Source organism: Ornithodoros turicata, chromosome 1 (genome assembly GCF_037126465.1).
Source record: "Ornithodoros turicata isolate Travis chromosome 1, ASM3712646v1, whole genome shotgun sequence".
NCBI classification, from domain to species: Eukaryota; Metazoa; Arthropoda; class Arachnida; order Ixodida; family Argasidae; genus Ornithodoros; species Ornithodoros turicata.
In genome coordinates this window covers 25,462,560-25,483,290 of record NC_088201.1, presented here as the reverse complement: position 1 = coordinate 25,483,290, position 20,731 = coordinate 25,462,560, and the positions used below count along the sequence as shown (strand labels likewise).

The following is a 20,731-nucleotide window of genomic DNA, read 5'->3' as shown; positions in this document are numbered from 1 at the left end:
CGCAGGGAACGTGAGCATATATAAATATATACTGTAATATATTGGTGCCTATTGGCATGGCATATTGTTAGTCTTCCACACGAAAAGAGGTGATATTGACTTTCTGTCTTTCCAGAGATGGGGTCGTTGCTAATGTGCACTACTTAATCCTCACTTGCCCCGAACACAAAATTCAATGTGACGACGCTTCTCGTTGCAGGGCATCTGATATTGTTTTAAGTGAAAGCTATGTTTCCATCGTTTTCTTGGGACGCAACGCACTCCTTAGTGCTTAAGAAAACGGCCTTGCACGCCAAGAGTGGATGGTGATACGGGTTCGAATCCCGGCCCCGGCTGCGCTCTCTGTGTGTTTCTTCAGACGCTCTAAGGCAGACATCGGCACAGTTCCCTACGATGTCAGCCCAGAACGCACGATCCCCTCCGTGCAACATGCACCCATATCGACAATAAAACGCCACACCCAACCAAAGAAGTAAAAAAAAAAAAAATCACTGACGTGAAAATGCACCTACAGCTGCGCTATGATGGCATAAGCGCTGCGATTTGGGGTAGTTGGTACATGTACTCGTTAGAAATGCAGCCTAAGGCAACAAATACGAAGAATGCACAGGTACAACGGGACACAAGCCGTTGTACCTGTGTATTCTTCGTGTTTGTTGCCTTAGGCTGCATTTCTAACGATGGTATAAGATTCTGCGTCACGCATGTGGACAGATTGCTCAGTAATAACACGCCACCAACCAATCAACCAACTAAACAAACAGAAATGCCCTTCATTCAAAGAGGGATAGAACTATGGGCTAAGATAGTGGTTCTCAACTGGGGTTCTGCGGGACGCAGGGGGTTTCTCAAGAACTCCAGCTCCCACGAGTGAAACTTCAGTGTTGTACCAAGGCTGGCCGCATGCGAACCCTGGTACACACAGAACTCCGACCGTGCCTGTGCATTCCGACTCTGCCCGACATCTCACTGTTGGCATCGGGACAGGTACGAGATTGCCGGACGCTCACGCTCGTCGTAGAGAGTGGTGCCAGCAGCTATCGTCATCACCGGCTGGCTCCAACCGACAGTCCAACCTGAAAATCAAAAATCAAATAATAATATTATAATAAACAAATCGAAATCAAAAAGTCTGTACTTATATACGACATCTAGCTCGCCTCACCCACTTCTACATAGTTGCCATTGTACAGTAGAAGGTTCCCCGAAGTCTTACTGGCGCCATCGCGATTTCCCTGGAATAACAAAAGTTGGGAATCACTGCGCTAAGACACGAGTGTAACGTTGTAGTGGACGAGGCGGATAAACATAGAGGGAAAAACACAACACAAGCCTCACAGCGCCCAGTTGCATATACTTCAATTGAATGATGGCAGCTGAAGCAAAGGCACCAGCAGTGGGATTCGAACCCACACCCTCTGATTGTCGGTCCGAGATTATACCAAACGTTGAAGAGAGGGTAGCTAGCATGGTGTAATTGGTAGCATCTCTGACTGGCAATCAGAGTGTGTGGGTTCGAATCCCACCGTTGGTGCCTTTCCTTCAACTGCATGTCGTCATTCAACACAAGTGTAATTGCATGTCATATGTCACTTACACAGACAATGCGAACAAGTATATGTGTTATTTCTTGTCCCATTTCGTTTTGCCCTACAATAATTTTTTAAAATCGTTACAATTGGAACATGTTTTCGGAGTAGCAAATTGCGTATATCAGGACGACAGTACGAGAGTTCTCATAGGTTACGAATTGCCCTGAACTAAAACTGGATTTTTATGCAAAGTAGTGTTTCTTCCTGAAGGCACGTCATCATCGTCACCCACACAGTGGGGACCAGGGACCCATCAAGGGACCAAAACAAGAATGCATGACCATTGTGGCAACCTGCTTGCAATCTCCAGAATCCAGCCATCGTATAGTTAATATGCTAGGCCTAGCCTAAAAGAAATTTACCCTCACCGTTGTTGTCAGACAATGCGGGCAGAATCCTATGCAGTTTGCATCAGGAGCATATGTGTTTTTACTTATACGGACGTATCATTAAAAAAGATTCCACTTGTCCAGCTGTGACGTAAGACAGCAATCTCTAGCTGACAAGACCGCTTTTCCACCAACCCTGTCCCCTGCAGTCTATCCATACGCAATACTTTTGACAACTGGATATACCATATCGAGACCAGTGACAGTACCATGGGCTATATGCATTAACACCAAGTCAGGCCTTATGACACACCGCTCGGTTATTGCGATTGGTGTTTTTGCAGACTCTATGCAAGACACCGTCAACGCATACTCCTTTGGGTTACTTGTTGCGGCATCCAGAGCGCATTATGTCATTGCAGGACCGCCTACTGGAATGTAGACATGGGAATGATGACAACGATGTTCTAAGATGAAAAGATATGCGCCCTAATGTGTTAGTTCGGCGTGTGCATCAGAAAGAACTACAAAATAAAAGGTTACTGCGACTAGCGACCGAAACTTTCCCTACCTCACCCAGGCCGACACACAAGCGCCACGCCAAGCACCAGACACCTTCCAACCGTATCCACACGAACCTCACAGACATTCCAGCATGGTCACCAGCCTCAATTTCTACTGCTGCCAACCACATCGCCTTGTCGAGCGTCCTCCAACACCATCTTCCACCACAGTTTTCACCAGCTGTGCTACACTGTCGGCTGAAGTTGGCCACTTTCTACAAGAACAATCTACGTATATTACGCGCGTCTCGAAGTCCCACAGCTGTTCGCTCCCCACGAGGCTGCAGTCCTCGCCGCAGTTAACATCGATGCCAACGCCGGCGTTACCCTGCCTGTTGGTTACGCGCACGCTTTTACCCAGCAGCTACACGTGGTGAGCTACACGATACAGGTCTCAGGGAAACGGACAAACCGACAAAACGGCAAGTGAAGACGGCTAACCTTACCGGTCGTGAACCATTGCAGCGCTCTTCTGTGTCACGGATACTTCTGCAGTTTCTGCAGCTACCCGCTTTCTTACTGATACAGAAGCCTAGGTAGGCTGTATCCCACCCAAATCTTGAACATAAACGGCAAAAAGAACCTCCCAGTCACGTGATGCTAGTAACTGAACAATTCGTAATTTTTGAGATTCATGAACAACGATACATAACTATTTACTCCCAATCTTGACATCCATTTCACGTTTGTCGTTGGGTTTTCGCTATCGCGGATGTCAGACATCGTCGTCGGCATCGACGTTCTTAGCCATATAGGCGTTTGCACCATGACGGTTCGTAACTACCGGCCTACCACTCCAAGCACAGAGGATGCTACTATACCACTTCTTTGTGGGAGTAGCACCCTCTGTGCTCGAAGTTGAGTGCATTGACCACCCTGTGACCGTCAACTCGATACCACCTGCAGCATCAACTTACGAAGCTGTAATGGGTGCATGGATGAAATTCCTATATCCTGTACTAGCAGACTATTCACAGCATCTACGTGCTCTGTTCACCCGGCTAGAAGCTTTTGACATGGCCATTAACGCCGCAGAATAAGAGTTCCTGGGTTGGAACTCGCATGGGTTGGAATGAGTTGGGTTGGGTTATAATCTCTGGGTCAGGAACAAGCCCTTCCCTCCGAAGGTTTCAGCCATACCGAATTTTCCCACGGCAACCTCAGAATGGATGCTGTGCAAGAGTTTTCAGAGCTTTCAGAGCTGGCGAATTTCTTCCGCAGGTTCACTACTTACTGTGCCCAAGCTCCTTCGTCCTCTGATCGGAGTGCTCCGCTGAATACCCAAGTGTTTGGATTTTTCTTCAGATTTGCAGATGAAGCGTTCATCTCGTTATTAAAGAAGCATTAGTTCCTTTATACCCTAGTCAGACGGCAAACCTAAGGCCGTTAGCGGAACGGCGGTCACCTGTTGTCCAACCATAATTTCGAATGACATCGTTCTGCCCTGATTTGTTGAAAACAGGAGGCGTACGCCTTTTTTGTGGCAATTATGAACTGCATAATTACCACAAAAAAAATGTGTACGCCTCCCATTTCCAACAAACCATGGCAGAGAACGATGTCATTCGAAATTATGGTTGGATTCCAAGTTAAGTAACCGCCGCTCCGCTAACGGCCTTAGGTTTGCCGTCTGATTAGGGTATTAGCCTACTACCATAAGCAACACACTCCTACCAACCTGATGGTGAACGCCTCGGATGTCCCCCATAGAGCAACAATATATCGGTGACGACTAGAAATAACTAGCGTCGTCTTTTTTTTTTTTTTTTTTCACAAAAGCCATTCACAGTCCGTAGCGAAACGTAGCGCTTTTGAGCTCGAGCTCTGTGCTACAATCCGCACTCTAAACTTCACCGCATAGCACGCTCTGCGCCAACCATTGCCGCGAATGATAGGGTTATTGCTTCTGATTTGAAGAGAGGGGCGGGCGTACGCCTTTTTGTGTCAATTAACACATATCCAAATTGACACAAAAAGGCGTACGCCACCCTCTGTCCTCGAACCAGAAGCGACAACCGTATCATTCGCGGCAATGGTTGGCGCAGAGCGTGTTATGCGGTGAAGTTCTCTCTTTTTTTTTTTTTTTTGGCTATAGTCGTGACGACGCCCACTTCTGTGTGGCCAACAACGGCGAGCCTATCCTGCCATCACCCCCCCCCCCCCCTCTGTTTTTAGAGTGCGGGGTTTGCCACTTCCGTTACCTCCTGGAAGGTCGCCTGTTCCATATACTAACGCGGCACTTTGGACTTGCGTTCTTCACAGCAATAATTTTGACACAGATTTTGTACGTCATTTTGCATTTCTTAGCCAATTCACAACCGATATTAGGCTTGTAAATGGGGTTGATAATCTTGCAGCCGGATATGGTATATCAGCCGCATTCAAGTTCCCTGCAGCTTTTTCTATATCAAGTTGGCAACATCACACCATCTAGACCCAGAGTTAGTGAATACAGTCAAAGGCATAAGATCTTACGCTTTCAAGGCATCCCCATATCCGGTCGAACAACCACCATGTGAGGTGTCGGCGGGCTCTCCTCGCCCTTTTGTACCCACTTCATTTCTTTCAAAGGTTGTCAACATCATTCACTCTATTGCCCTACTTGGGGTCCGCGCTTCCAGAAAACTCATAACAGTCAGTTTTTCCGGCCTACCATGAAGGGGAACTTTGCTCAATGAATGTGATATTACCCGGTATGTCAAGTTGTCAAGAGTCATAACCACACGGCGACTCCAATAATGCTCTTCAAGCCACTAGCCGTCAGGTTCAGTCACGTCCACATCGCTCTGGGTCCCCACATTTGTCCCGTGGATAGAGGCACATCCTTCCCGTGACCATCAGCCTTTCACACATTGGTCAAAAGCGATTCCCATCCGGAATATGGAAGACTCCGTGGCTAGAGCATTCGTCGCAATATAGGTCGCCCCGTTTGAGTAGGCATTCTTTAATAAACTCCTGCCATTACTAGAAGCAAACAGTGCGCGTACCATTGGGTACCATCTCCAATCGAAAGTAATGGGGGAGCGTTTACACACCTACTGCAAATCTGCATTGTCCTCCATACGAAACTCTAAGTACTATAGGTCAATAGCCTGCTTTTGGCGCAACTGGGGACGCGGTCCACCGTATGGTTTGTATGGTATGGTTTGCACATGTTTGTAAAGACAGCCTCCGCAAGCCTCAACGGCCACGCTAACGAGGGCTCATATAGTGTCCTGAAACGTGACGCTAAGCACCATACCATGCTAAGAAACGCAGTGGAAATTGTCGCATCTCCACGGATCGGTTACAACCTGTACGCATAAAGCCCTGGGGCATCGTGGACCTCCGCTCCCTCAGCCTCAGCGACCTATCATTGAAGTATCCATTACGACGTAAAGCTCTCAGCATTATTCCACACACACTTTTGAGCGACACTCAGCAACTCTTTTCTCTGGGCCGTTTTTCTTTTGTTATTTAGTGGCTACCATAGTCGCTAATAGCTAATGCCAAATATTCTGGAAATGGTGTGTTGCAGCGTCGCAAGCTAGAATGGAGACGGCGATGACGAAGAGATGCCAGACATGAGCCCTGAGGCGTGTGTACGGCATCAGAAAGAAGTGGACAACAGACATTTTTCTACATCACATAACAGTAGATGCGTCGGATACCCGGCACTGAACCTGTGGATGGGCGTCCATTTGGGCGCGCAGCACAGCGCCGTACGTTAAGATGTTGGTATACGTGGTATAGAGAGGGTCAGAACGTTCCTTGAGCTTGGTACACGTGCCTAAGGTTATGGTTAGCTATAGCTGAAGAGACAGCCTTTGATTCTTCAGTGGTGGAGGGTTGATATGCTTCCGCTGCCTTGACTGTCGTCTTGCCTGTGCTCACGAGTCTTGTCGAGGGTTGGAAGTACGTGCTAAGTTGTCCAAGCACTGCTCGGCAGCCTCAGTGGGTGCCAGTGATTAAACCAGCGCGTCGCAATGAGGCCACTAACTTTTCAAAGCACCTTCGCAGATGATACCTAGCCTAGGAGAAACGGTACAAATTGCCTTCGCTTACGACAGCGTTATTTGATCTACAGTTTCTTGATAGTCGACAAGTGTTCAGAAATAATGGTGCAAAACGAAGATTTTTCGAATCAATGCCCGGCGCAAAAGATAGAAACGCGCCAAAGATCCTACGTCTCCAGGCATAAAAACGACAAAGTTTAGACCCTTTTCCCGATGACACACCTCGGCGTTAAAAGTGGAGATTGATGTTCTTCACTTCCCTGGCTGACGTGTGCAGAGCTGTTGCTGATGCGTTGCTCTCCATTGGCAGGGTAATGAAGTTTTTACGACCGCATCAAACCTTTAGGACACAGGCTTAAAGAAATTAGCATAGCTTGAAAAAGCCGGCACTACTTAATTTAGCCAAGGAGAGGCATTAGGATCTTGAACAGCGTCACGAATTTTGTTTGAAGTCTGCCGAGGGCTAGCTTTTCGGAGAGTGCAGGTCTACCAACAACTGACCACGTGGGTCGCCTTCACGACCGCCCAAAGTCGTAAAACCAAGTAACCGCCAAGATCCGCTTTCGTGAGCGGCACTATAGTGTCTTAGAGAAACTCGAGCGGCTCAAAGCCGAAATGGCGGTAGTAGCGATATTCTATCAGCACATCGATACTACTTTCAGGTCGGCACATAGAGCAAGAAAATGAGCGACACGTTAAAAATATCGGATCTGAGAGGAGCTGCTATGAGGTGGAGAAGCGGCATGTATGCAATGTTACACGGAGGTCTCAAGAATATATATATACTACGAGGAAACCTGACTACTGAGGCGATCACACACTGGATTCCCACTGGACATTCGATCGGTGTTGCCGACGTTTTCGAACTGACGATCATTTCGATTGTCGAAACCTGCAATATCAGCCATGGCTCGTACTGTGTGGTCGATCAGTGATCCCGTACTTGACCGCCGATGGGAAAGTGCCCCCATCCGAACCCTTGTGCGCCTTCGCCCCTTTCCGCCTTTCAATCCAGTTCTCTTTTCTTTTGTTTTTTCGCAGTCATTTCGAACACACTACCAAAGTCGCAACAACCAAATTGTAGTAGAAACGCCGTGAAAATCTCTCCCTGTTTCATGACACTCTTTAAGACCTGTGTTATCTACTCGTGTTCGTGGGAGGCACTCTTAATAAAATTAGGCCCTCAACCATGAAAGAAAAGCACATCCAACGTATGCCTTTGAACGAGTATGTTGAGCACTCCCAGTTTACAAGTTTACGGTACAAGCGTTTCTAATTTTCCGCCTACAATAAAAGATCTGAATCTAAGCTAACTGAGTCCACATCCCAGACTTTCTACTCGTGTGTAACATGCAATGAAAAGTTCATATGAACGGCCCAGGGCTAATAATGTTTCAAGCGCACAACTTGCTGGATGGAAACTTTGCGAAACATCCGAAACTATTCAAAACACGAATATTGTTGAACAGCGGCAAGAACTTTCAACGATTGATTGCAATAACAGCATGCCAAATCAGCACAGGAATAAATGTCTGCAAAACACGAGCACCAACATCGCTCGGTACCTCAGGCTTGTGGCAGAGGTTGAATCAATGCTGTAGACTTGTTATTCACCGCGTAGGATGTGTCACCTGTCAGAATCTAGGATTTTTAATTTGAAAGCAGCGATGCATGTGCACAACGCACAGGAAGGCAGATTAGCGTGTGTCGATGAGATTATTGCGTACTGCTCACGTCGCCCTAAGCTTAGCGCTAATCCCCTCATTAGGAAAAGACAGCCGCACGTCACTTTGTACTTCCCACCCGCGTTATGAATGTTAGGCCAGAAATATGATGCGCACTGTTTTACGCATGCAGCTTCCTCACTTGTTCCCAATGTGGCACTGCATCGAGGATTATATAGTCAGTGTGCCAGACTATATTTCAATATGTGATGCACAATAAATTATGCCCCAATGTACATGACGTACAAGGCGCGCTATGGCTCATCGCAATGTCGACCCAGTGAAAAAAAAAAAAAAAAAAAGGAAAAATAAATGCATTTGTAAAACGTGCCGGGGCTGACATCCCAATGGCATGACAAGGAAAAGCGACCAGATCAGAAGCTTATGGCGACAAGTTATTTTTTATGAAGTTGGTTGACCGTTGTAAGTGCACATAATGAATAACTTGGTGCGTCGTGTTGCGTCCATTTATTTTTGCGTACAACGAAATAAACGGGCATACTTTTGTATTGCGGCAATAGACGCACAGACAAATGCTCGCAGTGTGGAGCCTAAACTACACCTCTGTTGCGCAGCGCGGTTGCTATTACGTTCCATTCGATAGAAGCAGAAAAGAAACAGTCGGGTCTTTGAGGACAAAAGCGGAATTTCGCTCCATAAGCAGTTTCCCGAGAAGTCTCGATAGAGCCCGGCAGAAACGACATGACACAGCGAGGCGCCACGAAGCGCGTAATTTGTTTAGAATGCGCGCCCTCTGAGAAAACTCCGCAAAATAGATCGCACGGACAATTCATCCTGCGACAAGAGAACCGAGAGTAGGAAAATCGTGGAACGGTCTCGCTTCACGTACGGCATGGCCCAGACCGTATGCAAAGCAGTCATTCGGTAGGCGCACGCCTATTTGTTTAACATCCACAAAACTACGAATCCAATCCCGTTCGACGATCCGTGAAATTTCAATATTACTAAATCGGGAGTCGCACACTTTTCCAAAACTTTTGTTTGCGCAGGATACAGACAGCGACCATTTCCCGATAATAAAAAAAAAAGGCAAAGAACAGTGAGATGCGCCCCAAAGCAGGAGCGGAACAGGAAAAGAAGCGCTTCTGTGTGGAACAGCGGGTTTCCGCGTAACATTGCTTTTTATCTGCGTGATGGTCTTTTTGGAGAAATGCGTTTAGCACTCAGGAGCGTGATGCATTCTATAACAGACGCCACATGCGTTTGATACGGTCCACTTTGTTTGACAAGCTTCACCCCAAAAGGTCAGGAAACCATTAGAAAGGCGAACCAGGGTAGGTTACAACAAGGAAAAAATTTGCATGATATAAATAACCCTTTTTAAACCAAATTTGAAAGCTACTACAGGGTTTCTTCTTTGTCGTGGGCCTGTAGCGTACAGCACTACAGGGTGTAGTAACGGTGAAGTTTTGTAATACCAATCGAACCAATAACCTGAAAACTGCCTTTAGTATCGAATAATAAGAGTCTACACCAAATCAATAAACAAAGTTACGCATATAATAAGACCGCACAAAAGTCACCTTCACTACTACGAGAGATCACAACTGATCAACCAACGAAACTCGCTAGATCGCGAGTGTTTGTGGCCGCCGCTGTCGGTCTTTTTCGACGACTGCCACATTTCTACTTGTCATAAACAAACTTTCCTCCGTGTCGATCACATGCGCTAAGTTCATTTTCCCCTTGTTTTAAACTTAGGTGCCTGAGAAGAAAGTTTAAATATACGCTACGCAAAGTGCTACAGTAGTTCTAAGACTTTAGTACCTCCCCTTTTATAAAAAAGCGCAGCAACGTTGGTCTTAAGAAGCGATAGAAAGTTAAAGATCTCTAAGTGATACAAGCGGCCGTGATATTCGTATTGAGCAAATACTATTCTAGAAATATATCGCTGGCCATTTTGTGACTCCTCGTACAAATGCTTCATGAACTTTTACTTAAACATGGACTTGCAGTCCAGTTAAAGTGCAAGCATGTAACATGTGTGCTCGAACGGCTAGTATACTAGTGGAACGATAATTACACAGTGGCGCCCTCCACCGGTTGCAACAAGTGCTAACAGCTTTGTTTAGGCGATGAATGCCCGAGTACCTGCGCTTCATGCATCCTAGATTATTCAACGAAAGTTACAGCATGAACTCAAGTAGAACTCAATTTGAGAGAAGGGCTTGCGAACGCCGAAGAGATGGGCAGAAAGCAAATGTAAAAAGAGGAGCAAAAGCACTTGTTCCGCTAGGTGCGCTCTTGCGTAGCCGCATAAACCCCCGCGGCCTAACCTCCAGGGGCTCCCGCATTGAGCCTTCGACACGGAACCGACTCCATTATATGATCATCCCCTAACCCTCATAGAGGAGAACCGGGGCTTGAAATGGACACGGCTCATGGGTACGGCACATGGCCTTTATTGAGTGGGCCGCCGTTTTTACTGTAGCTTCCCTAAGAAGGGGGCGACACAGCGTTGAGCTGACGAGGGATCAGGTCATCTAGGATTGGAGGCTCTAGTGGCCCGGTTAATCTATCGTAAAAATCCCGTTCGCTGGCAGACTTTGGTACCGACCTCGAGCACACTAATCCCGCCTTGTTCAATGTGGCGTGTGTGACTGCTACATGTGTGCGTCTTTGCCCGACGACGGACGACACAGAGACGCGCCCCACGATAATATGGCCGTTTGGGCGCAATGCTGTCTGGGATACTGGGTTCACTTCGGGACTCTGCTCTTCCCTTACGTCATACCGTTGGATCGACGAACATAACGACGCATCGTTGTCAAGTAGATTTATTTTTTCTTCAATGTACCATACGTCACTATTAATGTTCTGCTATAACTAAGCGGCGAAGATATTCGTGTAGCGTAGTCTTGGTAGCCTCACGGTGTTGCCCTTTCTTTTTCCCTTCCCGCACTCGTGTATGTGTCATATTGCCAATGGTATTGCGTAATGCGATACTTCACCTTCAGCCATAAGCAAGGGCTGCCATCCGATCTGAACAAACTTCGAATATTTCCTTGGCAGCTTTGGTTTGGTTGAAAAAGAAAAAGAGAACTGCAGGATTATCGCTCTTGTCCGAGAAAGCTGTCAAAGTACACCCAGCTATATATGGCCATGCTGATACAGAAAGCACTTTTTTTAAATGTTAAGGCAAGAAGCTTTTACGGTCACCCCTGTCGCATGCGATATAATAAGCGATGCGATAGAAACATGAACCGCAGGAGGCGTCAGAATACGCAGCACTCAAGCCATGCTGCACTACTCCCATGCTATTCTCAACCTCAACAACAACCCGAGCACTCCCATTTTCCACAGCCGGCAATGTTATTGGTGAAAATACCCCAGCTGTAAAGAAGGTCGGAATAACTCACCACGCCATCTCATTCCATGAGTTACCGAGCAAAGAATAAAGTTACTAAAACAACTGCAGGACGTGCTATTTAAGCTGCGTTGACACAGACAATGGTCCCTTTTGACTAAATAATAACGCGAGTGAAACGTTGCCATCCCTGTCTGGTTTATGACCAAGCGCACGCCCTATTGCGAAAGCCTCATTGAATCTGCTGCAGAGAGGTCTGTGCACCGTCGCTGGTACAGCAATTCACAACTCTGCGCGTACGTGATCATGACACGCGGGACCTGGCGATGACCTCCATCGCGTTGGGGCCCATGGCGTCGTACGCTCTTTCCTACTCCTGTTTTGTTTGGCACGAACAGCAATTAGCGTTATTAGGTAGTGCGACCAGGCTCAATAGACTCAGCAACACAAGCGTGAACACAGCCTCGTGTCTGCGCGAACGGCTGAAGGATAGCATTCCCTGCCTAGAATGAAAGGGATTGTAAAAGTATTCACTGTACACCATTTGTTGCTGGCTGTCAATGAACACTATAGGACGTGAAATTAATCAATTTCTGCAGTGTGCAGTGAAAGTTTTAGCTCTTAGCTCAGTCGCAGCGTGTCATTGCTTTTCAAATAAACGGGACTTTGTTGTGTGTACTTTTGATTGTTCAATGGATCGGGAATAATTAACGTGTCTGTAAGTGGCACACAAAAAGTGTTGTTTGTAGACACAGAGGAAGAATATACACCTGCACTCAACTTTATGCCTTGCAACACCCTTTCATCTGTAATGGAACAGGCAACGCTGTAATGGATGAGGCAGACAAACACTATACACAAGCCTCACAACGCACAGTTCCATGGAACAGGTGTCAGGTGTTCACGAAAGTAATTCAGCTTAATCACTCATCCCTTCATGAGGTGTACCTTCCTGATGCGTATACAGGCTTGAGACACACAGGACGTCTACGAGTACTTCTAATTATTGCTAGCCTACATCTAGCGCCACACGGCGCTCCCTAGCACGACATAACTTTGAATCACTCTTCTTAACGACACATAAGCAAAGGCAGGCGCGGAACAATTCATAAAAGAGAATGCTATAGGAGTGCGGCAGCTGAATTTTACTTTTTACAACCGCGGGGACATTCCGCCAAAGAGCCTGCTCCTGGCAGCGAAACCTGCAGACAGTTTCGCTTATCTCGGACGTCCCTCACAAAACTACGATCAGACCACCGTGGGTGCGAACCCCAGACAACGAAAAAAACGAAAAAAGAAAGAAAAAAGTAGACTGCAATCTACGTTGGGCATTTTGTTCGTATACAAGCATTGCAAGTATCGTATAGCGCAGGCAAGCCGTATGTCTGAGAAAAAATAATTACATTTCCCCGTCCAAAACACTGGCCAACGCGGCCGAGGGAAGCGAAAGTGTTCGAAGGCCGATAAACATCTCACGTCAACTTCCGCTTGGCTCGTTCGCCAGGAACACGGGAACATAAACGGGCAGAGGGCGCAGCAATAAATGAACAAGAGGGCATGGCTTGTAAATGCTTCTCGCAGGTCATTTAATTTGATTACACGGCGGCGGTGGTGGCAGTGGCCGTACTCTGGAGTCGAGATTAAAAAAACGCTTGATCATTATCTCCTGCTTGAGCATGCAGGGCGCGTTGTTTCGGCCGATGGGGGACAAAAGCCGCTTCGGGGCTGTCATTTCTCAGAACTGGACGCGGTTCGCTAAAAGTTGCAATTATCATTACAATAAAGGGCATAATCATTCACCGGGTTTCAACACGTCTTACTTGTGTTCGTTGATGACGCAGACGTTTGAAGAACGGTGTGACGATCATAATACGCGTATTCGCTGCTTCCAGGTCGCCCCACGACCTGGAATGTGTAGAAGGGTTATGATGACCAGAAAGAGAGTGTCCGAATGCTCAGCATTCTGCAGTTCGTGACCTTCTATTACTGCGAGAAAAAGATAGCAATATAGAAGCAATAGCACTGTAGAGAGAGAGAGAGAGAGAGATACATGATGACGATGATATGGGGATGACTTCCGCTCATCCAACACTATAGAAGTTCCGCTTGTGAAATCGATATCTGTAATACTGATTCTAAAAGATCAGCGGCGCTCCAGTAAAGGCCTATACGCGTCATCCTTAAATCCTTGCAATCTACGATAGACAAGGAACTCATTTTCAGCGCTTTAATTGCCATTGCAAATTATTAGAATCATTAATATCCAGGGCGTTTTTTTTATCATCTACAGAATTTTTATAATGAAGCTCCGAGAGCTACCTATAGATGCGTTTTTCAGATGTGGGTTATGCGGCCAAGGTGGACATCCTCTGGAAGAGAGTATGTAACTAGAAGATGACTAATTACCTAAAATTGATTAATTAACTTATTATTTAGATATTTTCGAGGACATGCGAGATGGCAGAATTAGAGCTATCCATTATTTAAATCCCTCCTCTTTTCTTTTAAATATCCTGAAACGAGCACGTACTTTGAGCTATAAATCGCCGAATTTTGCTACGAAAATGCTCCGAAACTGAAACCACGCACTTCTCGAGCGCAAAAAGAGGGAAAGAGCGTTCGCGTCGGAGGCCCACGTGTTTTGTAGTGATTGAGCTAATTGGAATAAACGCTGATCTGTTGGCCAGACAGACCGCTTTCCTGCCCAGATAAGCCGATGCGATGTCATTTCTGCGCTCGAGAAGTGCGTAGTTCTGGTTTCGGCCCATTTTGTACCAAAGTTTGGCGATTTATAGCTCAAAGTACGTGCTCGTTTCAGGATTTTTGAGAAAGAGGGTGAATTCAAACTCATTCAAGTCGCATTTTCTCGAAAACATCTAATTAAAAAGTTTCGGGGCTTTACGTCGAGAGACAACTGTGATCATGAGCGACGCCACAGTGGTCGGGTGTGTGGATTCATTTTGCCCACCTGAGGGTCCTTTAACGTGCGACGAAAACTCGACCTACAAATACCCCCATAGCGTAACGTAAGGGTTGCGCGCCAGCAGATATCTCAAACACGTGTCCCGAAGACCGTTGACCACAAAGCAGACACAGAGCTGATACCCGCTGTGTTTTCAGCGGGTATCACGCTTAAAACAGAACTCCATCACATAGCACGGTGAAGGCCAACCATTGCACAAAATGATACCGTTATCACACCAGGTGTGTGGGAAGCACGGGGCGTACGCGTTTTTGTGACAATTAACAAAACTGCATAAGTGTCACGCAACGGCAAACGCCTCCCGTTTCTAACCAGTCAGGAGGCAGAACGATGTCAGTCGGGATGGTGGTTCGCTAAGAGCGTGCTATGTGGTGATGTTCTCTTTTAACAGTGATTATTTATTAAGTTATTTATTTATTCATACTGTTAACCATTTGCAGGGTTGTTACAGGAGAGGAAACAATGCAGCACATACCACAAAAATCACAATTTGAAGCAACACGTTGAGCTGCTTAACAGAGTAGCGTAAGAAAGAAGAAAAAAAGAAAACGTATAGATATCAATTCTCATGAGTTAAATCAACTCGCATAGCAAGCTGTAAAACTCACTGGCAGAAGAGTAGTTTACCAGTGTTTATGGGAGACGGTTCCATTCCTCCAGGGTTTGGACAAAGGATGAAAATTTGAAAGTACCAATTTTGCAGGGGAATGGAACTGTGTGCGATGTGTTGCGCGTAGATTCCGGCCTGTCGGGATGTGTTCTCATGTAAGGCGTAGCATCTATTTGACAGTGACCATTATACAACATGTAATATGTGTATAGTCTATTTTTCTGCGGTTTTGTAGTGTTTTTATATTTGCATTTTGTAACAGTTGTGTTAATGTAATTCATGTGGTTAATGGTTGTCATTTCTACTCTGTGTGGCCCTCCACGACGTAGTTCAATGTAAAACCGGCCCGCCCGCGACTCGATTTCAGCTTGAGGCCGCGGTGCACTACAGGAACATCCAGAGTATCCTACCTGAAATAACGTTCCTAGATTTTTGTCCTCCCTATATTTTTCTTACTACACCTTACCTTACGTTCCTGAAAACAGGCGTAGTAATGTAGCTTTAAAGGGATTATCGCATCCGGGAACGTATGTATGAGACGATACGGTAATGTTCGTCGTCGCGCGCTTCACCAGTCAACTTGGCAAAGTTTCTCTTCCGAAAAGAGCTTACATATTCAATAAACGAGTTTTAAAGATTCGCACTCCCTCTGCAACTAACACCGTGATGACGTAAGCCAGGCACACGAATGGGAGCGCAGCGCAGGCGATTGTCTCCGAGGTCGTCTGCTTGGAGTTGACATCGCAATACACTAAGTGAAAAGTCCTCGGTAAGTGCGCCGACTATCGCTTAACAGCGTGAGTTTTGAAGTGACCATGTTGCGTGGAACACGGTGTTACGCTCCTGGCTGTACGAACACGTCCGACGCTAACCAGAAACAACATTCCGCAAAGCTCCCGTGGCGTAGTGGTTAAGATGATCGCTTTCCACGCCGAGACTGGGAGGTGACACGGGTTCGAATCCTGTTACCGGCTGTGCTGTCGGAGGTTTTCCCTGGGTTTTTCGAAGACTTTCCAGACGAATGTCGGCACAGTTCCCCTTAAAGTCGGCCCAGGACGCACACTAACCCCACTGTTTCCTGCTGTCCTCTCTCCATCTGTCCACATCTGTACGCCGCTCATAGCCACAGTTGCTTCGCAGCGCTAACACGGAATAAAAAAAAAGCCGATCACAGAGCAGACGACACGGACGCCGTTCCCGAGCATCCCGGCTCGCCAACACGCCAGTCGGTCGGTCGATCGGTCGCCAAGGCTACCAAGGTCCCCCCAGCCGCTCCCTGAGTGGTCTCGTCAGCGCGCTCAGTGATTGGTCTTGTCCGGGTGACGTTTACAGAGGGGGAATCCTGGAATACTCTCAATGCGTCGTCTGCTCTTGTCATGTGCTACATCAATAACGCAGCAGGAATAACGCCACCAATTCGCGTCCGATTTTCCGCGTTATCATCAGTGATGAAGGCAGAGTAAAACGGCACTATACTGTCAGAATCCACCGCGACGGATGCGATGTTCCCTTTAATATTATTGGTTCAAACCTACTACACATTAGCCGTTCACCTGAGCTGCTCTGGATGCTTGCTTTTGTGCACTGGTGAACGCTACAGCGGGGAAGTGGTCCCCGTTACAGCTTCCGCGACGAAGCAAAATCCCGGAGAAACCTATACGCTTTATGCTATCTCCAGATGCCTATAGGGTACACCTCTACAGGCTCCTGTTCCAACTGCGGCATAGTGTCCTCATCATTCAGCATGTCCTCATCGACTGCTACCTATACAATTCGGAGACAGCAATACTGCAGCCCCAACTGACTCGCACCAATAGCAAGCCGCTCAGCCTTGTGCCGCAATCTTAGGCCCTCGCTCTAACCATGCGCAGCACCGTCAGTGTCTGCAATCGTTTCACCAGTTCTTGGAACTCGCACGCACACCTAATAAATCAATACTGGACATATAACTAAACGAAACCGTGATGTTGCTCAACGGTGCTATACAATTAATACCATGGAAGAAGTTGATAATAAGAATTGATGTCTTTACGTCCCAGGACAACGATGATCATGAGCGACACCGCAGTAGTGTGAGTTATGCCCCCCCCCCCCCACTCCGAGAAGAGTTCCCAAAATCTCAGCACACGGCGCGTCTAAGCATCTTGCACCAGGCCACCAAGTTGCTGGCACTCTCGGCTATAGGTCTGAACTTGCAGCCGTGGGTTCATTGGACGGGTACGTTACCGAATGATCCACCGAGGCTGGTCTTGTTAGAAGACTCCTACATTGTTTGCAAGTCCAGCTAAACCGCAGTGAAGCCTGCAGTAAACAACATGGTAGCGCGCAAAACAGTACACGAGGAACAGGAACGACGCTTGTCCCCTTCTCGTCGTTCCTGTTGCTCCTCGAGCGGGATGGAGCTTAACCGCAAGGGAGATTGGCCAGGACTAATGAGGTGCGGTCATCAGGATGGTAAAAACGAGTTAGAACCCGCTAGAGCTGGAGGTGAATGAGATGATACTATGGAGAATAGCGCGTTCCCTAATGCCGTTATGGGAGGCTCCAAGGGATAGCAGAGATGTCATGGAGAGCGGAGCACCGATGGAGAGAAGAGGGACGTTTGGCGCGCTACCATGTTGATGTTGATGAAAAAAAAAATAATAGGGGGAGATTGAGTTCGTCACACGACAAATTCGGCTACTCCCATAAACAGACCCCCCCCCCCAAAGGGGAAAAAAATAGAAAAGAGAAACCCCCGCTTTCGCGATAACTATCGGCCAAAGGCCAAACCACCGGTTAACGTAGAGCACAATGAATCACACGGTCCTAATACACTGACTCCAACGCACACCTTTGAATAAATGTCACAAACGCTGACAAGGCAGCATCCCTCTTGTCAGGTGGCCAAGGACCCAGCACTTTTACGAGGTCAAAGTTGCGGTTGTCCAGTCGGTCGAGAGCAGATTTCATGGTAGCCCTTTGAGGTGCGTATAGAGAACAGTGCGCGAGAACGTGCTCAGTGTCCTCCACGGTTGCACAAAGTCTACAGTTCGCTGAATCAGCCTTCCCAATTTTATGGAGGAATTGGCGCCCGTATGGCACGTTGAGACGGGACCTGTGCAAGAGCGTCTGGATAGACCGAGGTAATAGACCTGCGGACCTGCATAGACAATAGACGACAGACCTGCAGGGATGATGGCTGGGATGACCCCATACTTCCATGGATTCCTGGACACGCAGGCATACGGGGGAATGAAGCGGCCCATGAAGTAGCGGATCTAGCACATCTGTCCTCATCAAAACATCTATAGTGCCGTACGCCAAAGTCGATGTGCAAGACATATTGAGGTCTCTTACACAGACTATAAGTAGATAGCAATGGCTACAAGGCGACCCGAACTCCTCGTTGGTCCATCTAGTTGACCCGGATCTGAAATTTAGAGTTCCGTCTACGTTGCCTCAGTCTCTCCAGACGTTCTTGCACAGGTTCCGTCTGAACGTGAGTAGTAATAGGTCTTGTCCATTTGACGACATTGCCGCCAGGGCAGCGCCACCGTCGCGTCTGGGCCGACTTCACTCGCGTATTTTTCCCCGTGCGGCGCGTTTGCGGAGGGTTGTCCGCGCGCTTATCGGCGAGGGGAGGGCTGCGTGCGCGTTTACCCTCTCACATTTTTCAGCCTGGGCCAACTTCTTTCGTCATTTTTCAATCTGCGCCGACTTTTTTCGCGACTTTTTCCCGTGCGCGGCAGGCGGCGCTCGGGTGGAGGGCTGCTGCGGTGGGTGGAGCGTGGCCGGAGGGTTGCGTGCGCGCTTACCCGTTCAGCCTGGGCCGACTTCTTTCATCATTTTTCAATCTGCGCCGACTTCAATCGCAATTTTTTTCCCGCTACAGCAGGTGTGCAGTAGGCGATTTACATGCAAAGGATAGCCATACACAAAAGTACGAGTGAAAATATATTTATTAAAGTCATTAGTGTCAGGAATTATGTTATGACTCTGTGTGAAGGAGAAAAACTCAGTCAAAAAATCTGATGCAATAGCATTGAAGGAGTATTTTATTAGTGATAATCACGAAAGTTTTCAATTAAGCAGAAGGAGTAGCACATTTTTAATAAAAGAAGATATTTTTAATCAATACGATTACTATCAAATTAAAAGTTTTATTATAAAAAGTCTAACATGACAACCATAGCGGAGTTTTAATTACATAGTTCTAATATGTAACTTCATGCGCAACAGCTAATATTCCATTATGATACATTTAATTAAAGAATATATTTTTAATCAATATAATTACAATCAAAATTAAAAGTTTTATTATAAAAAGTCTAATATTCCTATACGTGAGAACCATCAGTGCAATAGCGGGAAGTTCTGACAGATGTATGTGAACAGCAGAGAACCTGGAAGACCATGAGACACGAACACAAGAGGAAATAAAATCTATACCAGTACAAAGAAGATATTCCACTTCACCACATAGCACACTACTAGCCAACAAACAGAATAAAGAATGACAAGAACACAAGAGGAAATAAAATCTATACCACTACAAAGAAGATATTCCACTTCACCACATAGCACGCTCCTTGCCAACAACCAGATCTAATGATATCTACCCTGATTTGTTGAAGACGGGTGCCGATAGATGTATGGAAGGCCGCGGAATACGAACGACAAGAACACAGGAGGAAATAAAATCTACACCACTACAAAGAAGTTATTCTTAATCAAAACAACATAGTAATCTATCATTAAAAAATCAGAAGAAAAAATCAAACTCATCAGAAAATTAATATTCCTATATGTGAGAACCATCAGTGCAATAGCGGGAAGTTCTGACAGATGTATGTGAACAGCAGAGAACCTGGAAGACCATGGGACACGAACACAAGAGGAAATAAAATCTATAACAATACATTGGTTAATCAAAACAACAGAGGAGGAGACTATCATTTTAAATATCATAAAATCATCCTCGTGACTTCCCCATACAATTTTCATTCTAAGAGACACTACAAACCTTACTTTGTTTTATGAATTCAACACAGAAAATATATTAAAAAATGAACTTCACTGCCTAGCACGCTCCTAGCCAACAATCAGCTCTAATAATATCTGCACTGATTTGTTGAAGACGGGAGGCGTACACCTGACAATTATGAACATTTTCGAGCGCAATAGGGAAGATTATTCCAACATTACACAATTAATCAATTTCTTATTAAGTAAACAGCATAGACATACGGAAATAATGAGAAAAACGATAAACAGCTAATAAAGAACCAAAACACATCACATAAACAACAGACACATGCAGGAAAATACATGAAAAATAATCTATCAAAACAATCAACATGCACGGATGAATGGCAGAGAAACACTTTGAACGGCACATGATGAATAATTTAATACAGCACAGAGCTAACGCTGAATAGCAGAGAAACAATCTAAACGGCACATCTGCCAACGTGTAAACAACAGACAGGAAAATATTACTGAAACAGATAATAGAGAGCCAAAATCCAACACGTAAACAAGAGGTACACAAAGGATAAATAGTTGAAGAACAATCTAACAAAACAAGAAACATGCACGGATGAATAGCAGAGAAACACTCTAAAC

General features: G+C 46.3%; 1 long non-coding RNA gene across 2 annotated transcripts in view; it reads right to left on the bottom strand.

Moving 5' to 3' along the window:
• Positions 1 to 1,166: 1,166 nt before the first annotated feature.
• The window catches only part of LOC135377692 (uncharacterized), an 89,551-nt gene continuing 69,986 nt past the window's right edge, over positions 1,167 to 20,731 (bottom strand). The window contains exons 4-5 of one of the 2 annotated variants that reach the window (XR_010418180.1): positions 13,352 to 13,517; positions 1,167 to 1,235 (exon numbers count right to left, since the gene is read on the bottom strand). This is a non-coding gene — a long non-coding RNA (uncharacterized LOC135377692). The remainder of the gene's footprint in view (positions 1,236 to 13,351; positions 13,518 to 20,731) is intronic. The other variant, XR_010418182.1, reaches the window with a different exon arrangement.